This window comes from Thamnophis sirtalis, unplaced genomic scaffold, assembly GCF_051295495.1.
Source record: "Thamnophis sirtalis isolate CommonGarterSnake01/CBP01778 unplaced genomic scaffold, rThaSir2_p1.2 scaffold_6, whole genome shotgun sequence".
Taxonomy (NCBI): domain Eukaryota; kingdom Metazoa; phylum Chordata; class Lepidosauria; order Squamata; family Natricidae; genus Thamnophis; species Thamnophis sirtalis.
Genome location: NW_028261386.1, coordinates 29,421,499 through 29,434,637, shown reverse-complemented (window position 1 = coordinate 29,434,637; position 13,139 = coordinate 29,421,499).

Below are 13,139 nucleotides of genomic sequence, written 5' to 3'. Positions count from 1 at the left end.
CGTAGTCGCCAGTCGACACTGACTGGCAGATGGGATTCGGAGGAGGCCTAATCTGTGTGATCTAATTGGTCGCGAGGAGGTGATTGGCAGGAGGCGGTCTCTCAAGTACCCAGATCCACTACCATGAAGGGCTTTATGGGTGGTAAGTAGCACCTTGAAGCGCAGCTCGCGGAGGATAGGTGTTATGTGGGTGAACCAAGGTGAACCGAGGTGCACCCACAATCGCTCGCGCGGCCGCATTCTGGACTAGCTGAAGTCGCCGGATGCTCTTCAAGGGCAGCCCCCTTGATGGTTTTTTTCAATCCTGGTCTTGATTGTATTAGTTCCAATAGCTTGTTCTTGCACAGCCAAGTGCAAGTTTTCAGCTCCTTTTTAAATGTCTATTGTAAGCCATTGCTTTTAATGTTGGCAGTCTTTGTCTGACTACTGGTAATTCTGCATATTATTATTATTATGGTTGGTTGCCCAGTCAGCCAGATGTTTAGACTGGATTTGGCATTTTTATCCACCTATCGAGTCCTTATTATTATTATTACATTTTAGGGCAGACTTCCTCATACTGAGTGGAAATTTAAGTATTAGAAGGGAACCACACTGAGGCATGCTTACAGGATATTATGAAGAGGGAAATATATATATATAGAGAGAGAGAGAGAGAGAGAGAGAGAAAAAAAATATTCAACATGCTTAAGTGATTTCTGGATCTCAGCCTTATGCAAGCAATCAACAACCCATAGAAGCAGTGTATTTGCAAATAAAAGATTCTATGCCACAGAATAGAACATTTAATCAACATCCGAAATGAAAGCATCAATAGCTGCAATTTCTTACCCACTTAAAAAGCATTATGCTAGGGTTATATTTTTTCCCATTTGTTTTTTCCCCCAGTTTTTAGCTTTAAGTGGGGCTATTGGAGGTGACCATGGCCATGTTCTGATATGAGTTAATTAGAATTCTTGTATGGTTTTCTTCTGTTAATTATAGCCTAATTTGATTGCTTAATAGCTCTGCTTTTCGTAATGTTTAGCACCTGTTGTAAATTGCACAAGATAAATCCTCTTCCACCTCTACCCTGTTTACCACCAACTTCTACCTTCTCCCTTTCATAAAACAGAGAGGCCTTCACTATTCTCCTTTCTGTCTGCTTAACAAAGAAATCTCTCTTTTGCTATGGATCTCAGCCAAAAAAAGAAGAAAGGTGATTTTCATTTGAATACCCTTTTTTTTTAAAGCCCGCCTAGGTTTCTTTAAGATAATAAGAATAATGAAAATTGCATACATTCTAAAACTATACCAGGGTTAACCCTCAGCGTAATACTGACTTTGACTTGTGGGTCATACATTCTATGTGCTCTCCCTCCTCCCACCTCCTGTTGCCTTTCCAGAAGCAAAGGAAGGATCACATGCATGTTGTTGTTATTTTATTCTGGCTCCCCTTTTATCAAATTATTAGACAGAAGTGGAAGCGGTGCGCAATTAATTGATTTCCACCCCACCCACCCCCCATACATTCTAGTAGGATACAATTTTTCAAGGCTGCGAATAATTGTATTCTTTCTGTCAGTGTTCCATGTGCTGTCCTTGTCACGCTGTCATTGAAGGCTGATCCCAACCTTCTGTAATTGGAGAGGTTCTACTTTTGGACAAAGGCATGGGGGTGCAGCTCAAGGGACCAGAGCTGACATTTACTTCATCAATTTATTTTTATTGTTCCTCCATTTATTGCTGCTGTAACAGTCCTTTAATAGTTATATCACCTCCCTGTAGGGTATTCTGGTATTTGAAATTTTTCCTTAACTCATTTGTTCTCCTAAATAACAGTAAAGTGCATTTCAGGCTAACCTTTTTAGACTTCCCATCTCCTCTCTTCTCTTTGGCTTCTCAAAGCAGTTGCAGCTTTAAACTTTTTACAGTGTTGTCAGCACGAAATGCCAATGCCACTGGGCCTGCTTTTTGCCACTGGAGTAACCAACAAAGCCATGGAAGATAGTCCCCAACCCCCAACTCACACAGCTATCCTAATAATTCAAAGCTGATCATTCTTTTAAGAAAGGTGGGGGAGGGAATAGCAGGGTGATGGGGGAAGATAATTAATACTAGCACCAAGACTCCTCTTTTTACAATATCCAATCAAATATAAGATTGTACTTAAAAATTTATGACTAAATACATAACTTGCATATCTCTTGAGTCTATGCCCTTTTCTATTTCTCTTACAAGAAGGAACTTTCTCAATATATTCCTATCAATAGCAGTGATTTCAGTAGTGTTTATGTAATTTTTTACTTGTATGCTGCTAAGAGATTTAAGTGGTAGAGAAGCTGCAATAAATCTAATTAATTAATAATGGGGTGAAGGTGAACATCAAATAAAATCCATTTTAGGCACAACTAGTGTACAAGGCAAAATTGTGCAAAGGATTCAAGTTGCTTGTTTTAAGCTATAAAGCCCTATATGGCTTGAGATAGCAATAGCAATAGTCTTTAGGCTTAGATACTGCCCCAAAGCTCTTTATAGCATTATCTGGGCAATTTACAATGTAAGCATTGTTTGCATATTGCCCCAACAATCTGAGTCCTCATTTTACTGATCTCGGAAGGTTGGAAGGCTGAGTCAATCTTCAGGCAGTCACAGAAATTGCCTGCAATACTGCACTTTAACCACTGTGCCATTTGAGGGACCCTTCTCCCTAGATACATCAGGATAAGCAGGAGAGGAATGTTATGAGTCCTACCTATGAAAGAGTTCATCTGGTGGGTCCCAGGTACCCACTCGGAGGGACATTACTCCCCCTCATCAGAACTTAGATTAGCCTCAATCCTCCCAGCCTTTAGGAAGGCCCTGAAGATATTGTTCTGAAGTTATGCCTGGGGTAGAGGTGGTATTCAGTAGGTTCTGACCAGAGGTGGGTTACTACCGGTTTTGCCCGGATCGGGCAAACCAATAGTAGTGGCGGCGGGAAGCTCCACCCATGCGCAGAAGTGTCACACGCAAGCTCGTGCGAGAATGCACCCGAACCAATAGTAAAAAAATTGGCAACCCACCACTGGTACTGACCAGTTCTAGAAAACGAGTAGCAGAAATTTTGAGTACTTCGGTGAACAAGTAAAAACCACTCTCACTGACCCCGCACCCATCTATTCTCTGCCTTCCCAGTTCCAGCTGATTGGGAGGAAATGGAGATCTTATAGTATCCTTCCCCTGCCATGCCCAACAAGCCATGCCCAACAAGCCATGCCACATCCACCAAGCCACACCCACAGAACCATTAGTAAAAAAAAAATGAATCCTACCACTAGCCTGGGGAATTCCGCAATAGTGGGGACTGTTCACAATAACTGTGTTGAACTGATGTAAAAATTTCCTGATCATAATTTTTTGTTTTAAACTGATTATTGATAGTTTTCATATATGTTTGCATATTGTTTTTATTGCATTGTTGTTTTGATCTGTGATACCCAGTGTCATTTAGATGAGATGGGTAGCCATAGAAATAAAATAATAGCAAAAGAATTTCTGCATAAACAAAATAGATTTTCATTAATTAGCATATCAGCAAGCTAGTTACATATAGACTAGAAAGCATAACAATTAAATGGACACATATATTGCATTCAAAGAGAGTTCTTTGTTTCTCATCAAGTTTGATTAAGGTATCAATTGGCATGCCTTAAGATTCAATCTTGTATTTTTAAAATAGTTTTATTAATGCCTTTAATAAGGAAACAAATAAATAAGCTTTTCAAATGTCATAGAATTGAGTGGGATAGACAATACCTAAAAGACAGCAACAACATGCAAATTTATCTTGATAGGTTAATGAAATGGCCTAAAAATAACACCGTGGAATTTAACAGGAACAAATGCAAAATTATCTAATTGGAAATCAAAAATCAAATGACACCAGTGTAGGAAGAGATATTTCTGTTTTGACAACAGTAAAAAAATATCTTAGAATAGTACTTGATTATGAGTGAATGAATTGTCCGTGGGATATAACTGCAAAATGATAGGTGCAATTAGATGTAAGAATAACCCTACTGGATCATGTCATCCTGTAAGTCCATTTGGTTCAGTATTCAGTGTCAAACAACAGCCTGGATATATTTGGGAAGTTTACAAGCCTGGAGTGGAGGGTCATAACCTTCTTCCATTGTTGCCTCCCAGCAACCAGTATTTAAGACATTCTTCTTACAATTCAAGCAGTAGCAAACAGCTATCAATATTAATAGTCATTGATTGCCTCATCCCCAATTAACCTGTCCAGTCAGCTTTTAAAACAGCTGTGAATTTTAGGGTTCATTAACAGAGGTAAAGTTTCAAATCCTGGGAAGTAATCATTCCATTTTATTCTGTTTTCATCAGAACATACCTCAAGTACGAAACTCGCCTTTGACACTATGTTTTCAAATATGTTTGGACAAACTGGAACAAATTGCAAGGACAGTGATAGACATAGTCCCCATAGAGAGACACTGAAAGAATTTGGAAAGTTTAATGATTCAGGATGACTTTTCAAATATGAGTACCATTTAGGTATGTACTTTAATCTTGTTGGACTATGACTAGAGAAACCCGGGTTTAAGAATATCCTAAACCAAGGAAATTTCCTGGATTCATTTGGAATAGTCATTCTCTCTCTACTAAACTACATACAAAGTTGGTGTTTAAGGAAAGTAAATCACCATGTAAATCTCTCTCAACGTTAGAGGAAGCAACATATAAGACATCTAGCAAATAACTATTTATAGGAGGGCCCCCTGAAACAAAACCAGCATCTGGTCCTTACCTTGGAGGTGGACATGGCATGGCTTGGTGAGCGTAGCTTGGTGGGCATGGCAGGGGAAGGATACTACCCTCCCCACTCAGAGGAAGGTTACTGCAAAATCAGCATTTCCTCCCTATCAACTGGGACTCGGGAGGCAGAGAACAGATGGGGGCAGGGCCAGTCACAGGTGATATTTACCAATTCTGCGAACTACTCAAAATTTCCGCTACCGGTTCTCCAGAACTGGTCAGAACCTGCTGAATACCACCACTGGCTGGTGGCTTTAGAGTGTGTGGGTATGTACACGTAATAATAATACATTATAATATTATTATATATATATTATTTCTATCCTAAATTACTACTGTGTTTTCTCATTCTTGGTATTTGCTACATCTTTTTTAATCACTTCACAACTGCTAATACAAAGTTCCTTTCTTGAAATACATCAAAGCACAATTTTAAAATAACGTTACTACTTAAAATCTCTACCATTAAAAGATCTCACTAATACTGGCTGAGAAAGACTTGTCTTTGATGATGGAAAACTGTATTACTTACAGCAGATATACATGAAACTCTGTTATTTTCAGTGTAAATCACCACTTGCAGGCTTTTAAAACCTCAAAAAAGAAAACATACAATACTACACTTTTGATAATGTGTAGGTTTGAAATATGTAAAACATACTTTTTGTTCCTCATCCCATCCCTAAGATTCATACTTTTTGGAATAAATTCTTCTCTTTTTTACATCAATAATATAATAAAAATGCTATATGAATCTGTCCAGAGTTTCTTCTAAAGTAATTCTAGGTGGGCTCCCTTCCAACTCCACTCAGGAGGGCTATGTGATTGGCTGGTTCAAGTGATTACTTTTCCTCTTCCTTTTTTGTAGAGATGTTCCTTATTCATAGAAAGAATCATCTCTTAGATCTGCTTTCAAACTAAATGGTCCCACCCATCATGTTTATGGGATAACACCATTCTTCTCCCATATTCGCCTCCCAGATCATTTCCTCCTTCTCTCCTTGCAATGGGTCACAAACATGGGAGGGTTTTATGTAATGTCTGACATTGTTTGTTATGCCTCCCACAAGAATTTAAATGCTTCTAAAGATTGAAGGACAGTGGCATAAATGTCAGACAAATGCCTTTTCAGTCAGATCTAATTAGACACTTGTGCTCATGGATAAACATGGTCATCATAAAACAGCTAAGTATGTTGTTTCTCACAGCACTTTCCTTCAAAGGCTGACCAAGAGAAGACCCCAGGACTTCTCCAGCTCAGAAACCAAGGCTGGATTAACAAACAAACTAGGAAGTTTTTATACTAATGTTTCCTGAATTTCAGGTAGCCGAGGCATAATGATTCCCTGTATTAAAAATACAACCACCCAACCTTCTTTTTTAGAATGTGTACACTTAAAGAAAAGATGACCAACTCTTTTTCAGCTGGAGGATTCCTGAGGACTACAGGTGCTTTAACTAATTATTAATGGCATCATTATAATGGGCATTTGAAGGAGTTGAGATTGACATTTATTTTATTGCTTAAACTCTTTCCTCCAAATTGGGAGCAATGTATGTCCTATGAAACCAAGGGTGCCATCTTTAACACAAGGAGAAGCCACCTTTGCTATCCTTTACCGTTGCTGGTAAATGACAAGAATTATAATGGATAACTATGTGGTTACAGTTTGGTGGATCTGACATTGGTTCTTGGTGCTTATTTATATTTTTTTCATAATTATTGTATTATATATATATCATCCAGTTGGGTGGTGCTTCCATGGAATAAATTAGATCTATCATGCCATGTGATAATATAAGCAACTGGTTTACCACGTCTTGAAATTCTGTATTATTTTATGTATCAGACAAAACAGAAAGAGAACTTACACTCCTGAAATAAATCCTCAAAATTAAATCTAATGTAGCAGAGAGAGAGGGAGGGAGGGAGGGAGGGAGGAAGGAAGACTTAGGTTCAATCTGTATCTTCCCTTATTTTTAAAATATATTGTGGAAGTATTCCAGAAAATTATACCCATGCCTATATTTGTAATTTTTCTAACATTTGTGCTTGACAATTCTATGGTTCTTTCCAGCCTCTCATTCTGCTTCACAAGTATAGTGCACTGCATTTTGAAGTGGACAGTCCTATTCATTCAAAATACTTCAACAGCTTCTCTGCTATTTTGATAAGTGACAATGTGGCATCTGTGCCATCCAGTCATTTGGTATAAACTAGTTTTCAGACAGACACATATGGGAAGGACAGTTCTACTCAACAGTTCTTTGTTCAAGCTTCAACCTAAGAGTAATTACTCCAAAAAGGAAGGAAAATTAAAGAAGACTCTTCATTTGACATATATTCACAAAGGGACTAGATCCCGTGGAACTGAGCTCACTAAGTAAACAGATTGTGTTATCGGGAAGGGAGGGAATCCTGGGAGATTTAAGTTTCTATAAATGAGAGCTGTCACCTTAACTATCTTCCAGTTCTGTCTCTAACAGTAACAAAGTAGGTTCCACAAGGTTTTAGAAGAACCAAACTTACTGAGATCATATAAAGTCTATTCATCTCTTTTCAAGCCAGTTGTAGCCATGATACATGTGCTGCCGCTTTAGATCAAAAATACTTTGTTGTCCCATATATTCACACATACATACAGTAAATATCAATATGTGATTGCAGATGGAGAACATAGCAACTTGGTTTTCATTCGGAAAACAGGGATAGAAAAGAAAGATTGCAGTCTACAGTCTGTTGATTTACTAAGTGCTGTAACGGAAGCAACTTAAGTGTTGTGTTAAATTAGTATTGAAATTCTGCTTCCAACACTTTGGGGGGGGGGAGCTTCCACAGCTCCAAAATCAGCAAAGTTTGTAAAGTCAGACGTTATCCTAATTACATGCATGGAGACTTTATATCTTTATACTTAGCAAATTTGTGAAGTTGTTTATCTGATCTCTTAAGAGGGCTACAGAAGAGAATTAAGGTCCTGATAATAAACATTTTAGTTTAATTTGCAGAATTTAAAATCCATCAAAAGGCCTAATTGGTTTAAAATTGCTTCAGTCAACTGGAAAAGGTAGTAATTTTTATCTATTTTTTAATATTACCAGTTTCTTACAATGTTACCCAAAACATAAAGTTACATTGAGTACTGTATATGTTGGTTATTAAATCTATGATGAATATAATTAAAGGCATTATGATATCTGAAATAGTGTTCACTTTTTCTTCTGAATCTATATAAACCTTCCATACCTTAGTACTGTATGGATATTTGTGGAGTTGTAATTTATTTTTATTATACCTTTATTTACTGTATTTTTAATTTGAATGTATTAGCTGCCAATGGACTTCAGTTAATATGGCCATTACTTAGCCCCTGCTTCACAACAGATAACCATATTCTCCTTTTGACTAACTAGCAGAATCATGAAAAATTGTCCATTTCCTGATATGCAGCCCAGTGGTGGGATTCAAATTTTTTTACTATCAGTTTTGTGGGCATGGCTTGGTGGGCGTGACTTGGTGGGCCAGGCAGGGGAAGGATACTGTAAAATCTCCATTCCCTCCCGACTCCAGGGGAAGGTTATTGCAAAATCCCCATTTCCTCCCAATCAGCTGGGACTGATTGTCAGTCAGAGGTTTTATTTACCAGTTCTCCAAATTACTCAAAATTTCTGCTACTGGTTCTCCAGAACTGGTCAGAACCTGATGTATACCACCTCTGATGCAGCCATATATAAATAGAGTTTTGTTCTTGTTGTTCAGTTGGATAGAGGAATGGCATTTTCGTTGGAATGGAAAATTAATATGGCTCTGAATACCATAAGACAGGGTAGATTTATTCTTCCTAGCACTTGAGGATTAAACAAGAATAATGGGTGGAAACTTTACAACGAACAATCCAAACTTGAACTGAAAATTTCCTGACTGCAACAGCTATTAAGTTGTGGAAAGGCTGGGCAGTCATTAGTGCAGAATGGTATGCAAATTCCTGCACTGGGCATAGGGATGGATCTCAAGACTTCCAAGGTCTTTTCCAACTCTATGATTCTATAATTTTATAATTCATTCAAATACAGCCACACTCTTCTTCCACTTGATGCCCTTCAGGTTCTTATAACTGAAATACTAGAATTCTCACTCCTTTGGAATGTTGATTGCAGGCACAAGCAAGGTGATTCCTATCAGACAAGATGTTGGAGACATAAATTTCTTCTTTGGGAAATAATTACTTTTCTCGACAAAGATTCCTGTGGCCTTATATGGCAACTTATATATGGAGTAACTTCAGTCCATCAGCTTGAGTTCTGTTCCCTTTTATTTCAAAAGATTAATTGCTCAAGTCAGAGTTAATCTACTTCACTTTCCAAGACAAACAGGACACAGCTATGCATTTGGGAAGGTCTGGTTGTGAGAAAAATCTAAAATTGAGGGAACCAAAATGATTGTATTGACCAGATCTTCCCTGGCATTGGAGCAGGGATGGGGGAAGAGATGCTAATTAATGCTGTGTCTACCTATCAGAGATCAATATGGCTTCCCCTTAACAAAAGGTGTGGGGGGGGTGTTTATGTATGTTAATGTTTTGCATCGTGATTACATGTCTTTCCAATACAAAGAAAAGCTGGCCTGTTTCTTCTCCGCCCCGGCCATAAATATACAGCTGGCTCTATGCCCCCTACAGTGCTGGTTTAGAATGAGCCCCAACACTTAATTCAAGGTTTGGCTACTGTAACAATGGAAAAGCACCATTTTATTCATGTAAATGAGATGGTTTAGTGTTGGAAAGAGGCCTTACTACACAAAAGCAGATTCCCTGAAATTATTCTTGGGCTGTATCTGTTCTTATCACCATTGATTTATCCCGAGTTTTTTTTAAAAAAGAAAGGAAATCCTGTCTTTTCCAACACGATCATGGCAACTGGAAGCATTTAAAACAAAACACTGTTATATCAGCACTGTAAAATATGCAGAATTAAAATACATTAAAATACATTGTGTTTTATTTTTTCCTCCATGCCATCCATATGTTTAGATATATACAGATAAAGGCACTGAGTAATCACCTATGTCCAGAATCAGGTTGCTGTTCTGGGTATCTCTGAAATACATTAATTCCCTGATATAGTCTCACTTTGAGGAATTGTTCCAGCTGTCTAGTGGTAAGTGGAATATTCATGCTGATTTCTGCTTCTGCCGCTGTTCTAAATCTGCCAGATCTCACCCCCAAAAGAGGATGAGTTGCAAGGAGTTGAATAGAAGTCCAGTATATTTAGAGATTTCCAAACTGGGGAAGAGTAATCTAAGTGACAAATAGAACAAGCCTTCTCCAAATGTAATAAATGAGTGGCAGGAACATGTAACATATGTGACTATGGAGATCCTCAATCATTTAGGTTATGGTTGTCCCAAAGGCGCTTTTTCCACAAGGTAACTGGACTTTTCAGTTCTGAAGAAGCTTCCTGGATGAGAAGCAAAATGTCTTCAAAGGAAAAAACCCAAGAAAGTTGTTGGTTTGGAATAGCCACATATGACTCTTGGGCTATATCCGTGATAACGAACCTATAGCATGCATGCAGAAATGCCATGGAGATCTGACCTCTGGCACGCAGAGCCAGCATGCAGAGCCCTCTCTGCTGGCATGTGCGCCACCGCCCCAGGTCAGATCTCCATGGCATTTCTTTTGTGAGCTTCTGTTTCCCTGCAAACGACGAAACAGAAGCTGACAAAAGAAAAATATCTTACCTCTTGCCGCACTGCAGGTGATGGGATGCTCAAGTCTTTGGGTCACTGCTGTGCATGTCCACAGATGTGCACACACATGTCCACACATACGAACATTCATGCACAGGCATGTTTGCATATGCACACATTTGCACGTGCGCACCTTTCAATTTATACATGCATGCATATACAGTTTGGGCATGGTGTCTCAAAGATTGGGCATCCCTGGGCGCTATGCTAAAGGAAAATCTTTAACTACATTAAGAGTATGAATAAGGTTATAGAGGGCAATATTTTCAATATTAAGCAAAAATCAAGAACACAGGGTCATAATAGAAGTGAAGCTCGAAAATAATGTTAGAAAGTGTTACATCACAGAAAGAGTAGTGGAAGCTTGGAGCCAACTTCCAGTAAAGGAAAAGGGTCAGTCATCAGTAACTAAGTTTAAACATGCTTGGGACAAACACATGCCCTTCATTCAACATTTAAAAAAGAAAAAAAAAGAAACACCCCCCCCCCCACACACACACATGGACCACTTGGTCTTTTTCTGCCATCAGTTTCTATATTTCTGATTTCACTCAAGCCTCAATTCCTCTCATCCCACAGAATCCACAGATTCAGCATCAGTGTGTGTAGTGTACACATACAGCAAACCAACTCATAGTTGGGTATTTAGTTTTTCCAAGATTACATGAATGTAATGAAGCTTTAGGTCCTTTTTCACTTAACATGAAATCCTCCATTCAAATACTAAATTCACTGTAAGGATCCCATAGCAGTCTCCTTACTCATAGGGGAGAAAATGAGATTAACCATTTTCACTGAAACACGACAGTGTTAATTTCTTATGTTTTAATTCAGTTGGTAAAGATAAATTTAGAATCTCTATATTTCTGCAGAAGCTGTGAAATAAGGCTTTAATTCCACATTATCTACAACACTAGTGAATGTCCTCATAAAAAAAAAATCCAAGGGTAGATGATAGCACATATAACAATCAGTGCAAATGGCCCCTTTTGCATTAACAACGGGAGCGTTCCAGTCCAAGATGTCACAAAGAAAGGTATAGTTTTGTCCCACTCCCTGGCCATCTTTCACTCCAGTGGACTCGCTTGCATTCTTCTTCACAGACAAATTGATTTGCAAAGGTTCAGGGCGAGCAGCAAGGCCTGCTTTGCATACAGAATGCTCCCTTGTGACTCAATAATCATATAAAAAGAAAAAGGAAACCTCGCCTGGCAAACAGAGCAGCCCAGCAGGAACTGCCCATTTGAAAGTCCAAACTCTGCGTACACAGACCCCTCACCCCAGTCTGGTTTGAAAGGTCACTCTGTGTCTGGGAAAATGGTCTCCGGATACAATCCTTTATTAAAGGTCACTATTTTTTTTTCTGGCTGTATTTAACATACACTTCCACACACACATTCAAATTGCAGAGGAGCGGGAGAGACATGAAGCCTAAATCTTCATTGTAGTGTGGGCTTTCATATCTTTGTTCTGTGGTCCATACTTGGATATTCCAAGTTTCTTAGAATCCATACAGTAGATTATTTTCTTAAATCAGCCTTTGTTTAAAAAAACAAACAAATAGGGAAGCTATCAGAGAAAGGAAGTAGCCTTTTGTGGTAGAACAATTGCTCTGCATACCTAATACCAGGTTCAGCACACATGAACCATCAGCTTTTGTAGATAGCCCTTGTCTAAAAGTCTGGGAGTATTTGCAGGGCACAACCGAATGGACAACTATCTGATTTTGTGTGCATTTCTTTTACTCCTACAGAGCTCCACTCATTGCCACTGTTTCCTGTCATAAGCATTTCTATTGCCTTTTCCTACTCTCTCCTCCCACTAGCAGTAGAAAGAAATTTAGGAGATGAATCTGCCTGCCATGCTTAATGTCAGATAATTGAGAGAGGAGGCAGGAAGACTCACAAGGTTAGCTTTAGCATTCAGTTCCATTTGTCTGAATTTCAAAGCCTCAAATGTTGTTGAGGCCTATCCTACAACTGGCTTTTTGACCTGCCATTTTGAATCGTACCATTATGGGAATTTTAAAATTTTGGCCCAAAGCCATTTGCCGTTACTGAGCCATGTGAGAACATGATCATATGGCATTTATTTATTATACATTCTGAAGGAAGGTAGAGGTCCAGATTGTTTAACTCCCTTACTTTTTTAGCATTGGAAAAAGGAGGTTGTTAAATGATATATAAGAAAGATATCAAAAGGTGGATAGGTTATTAGACCAGTACGTTCCAATTTACTATTTCCCAGGGCAACTGTGTTTAATGTCTTTCTTGCAGAAATTATCAAACAAAAAGATACTTTCGGTACTAGTTTGAGGGCTGGGTAGAGAAATAAACAATTAAATCTATTACCTTTACAACTAACTTATTCGAAATGTAAAGCTGGACGATCCATACTCTTGCTTTCAACAGCAACAGCAGCCATACAGATAAGCATAGTTGTTAGCTAATATTTTAGGCTTGGATTTCATCACTAGAGTGGAACTATCAGATATAGGCTGTAAAATCCAGACAATTATTACAGGGCCAAGCGGTAAACTTTTCTTGATGCTGTCTTTTTTTGTAATTGTTTGGATTTTTGAAACCTGGTAGTCCTA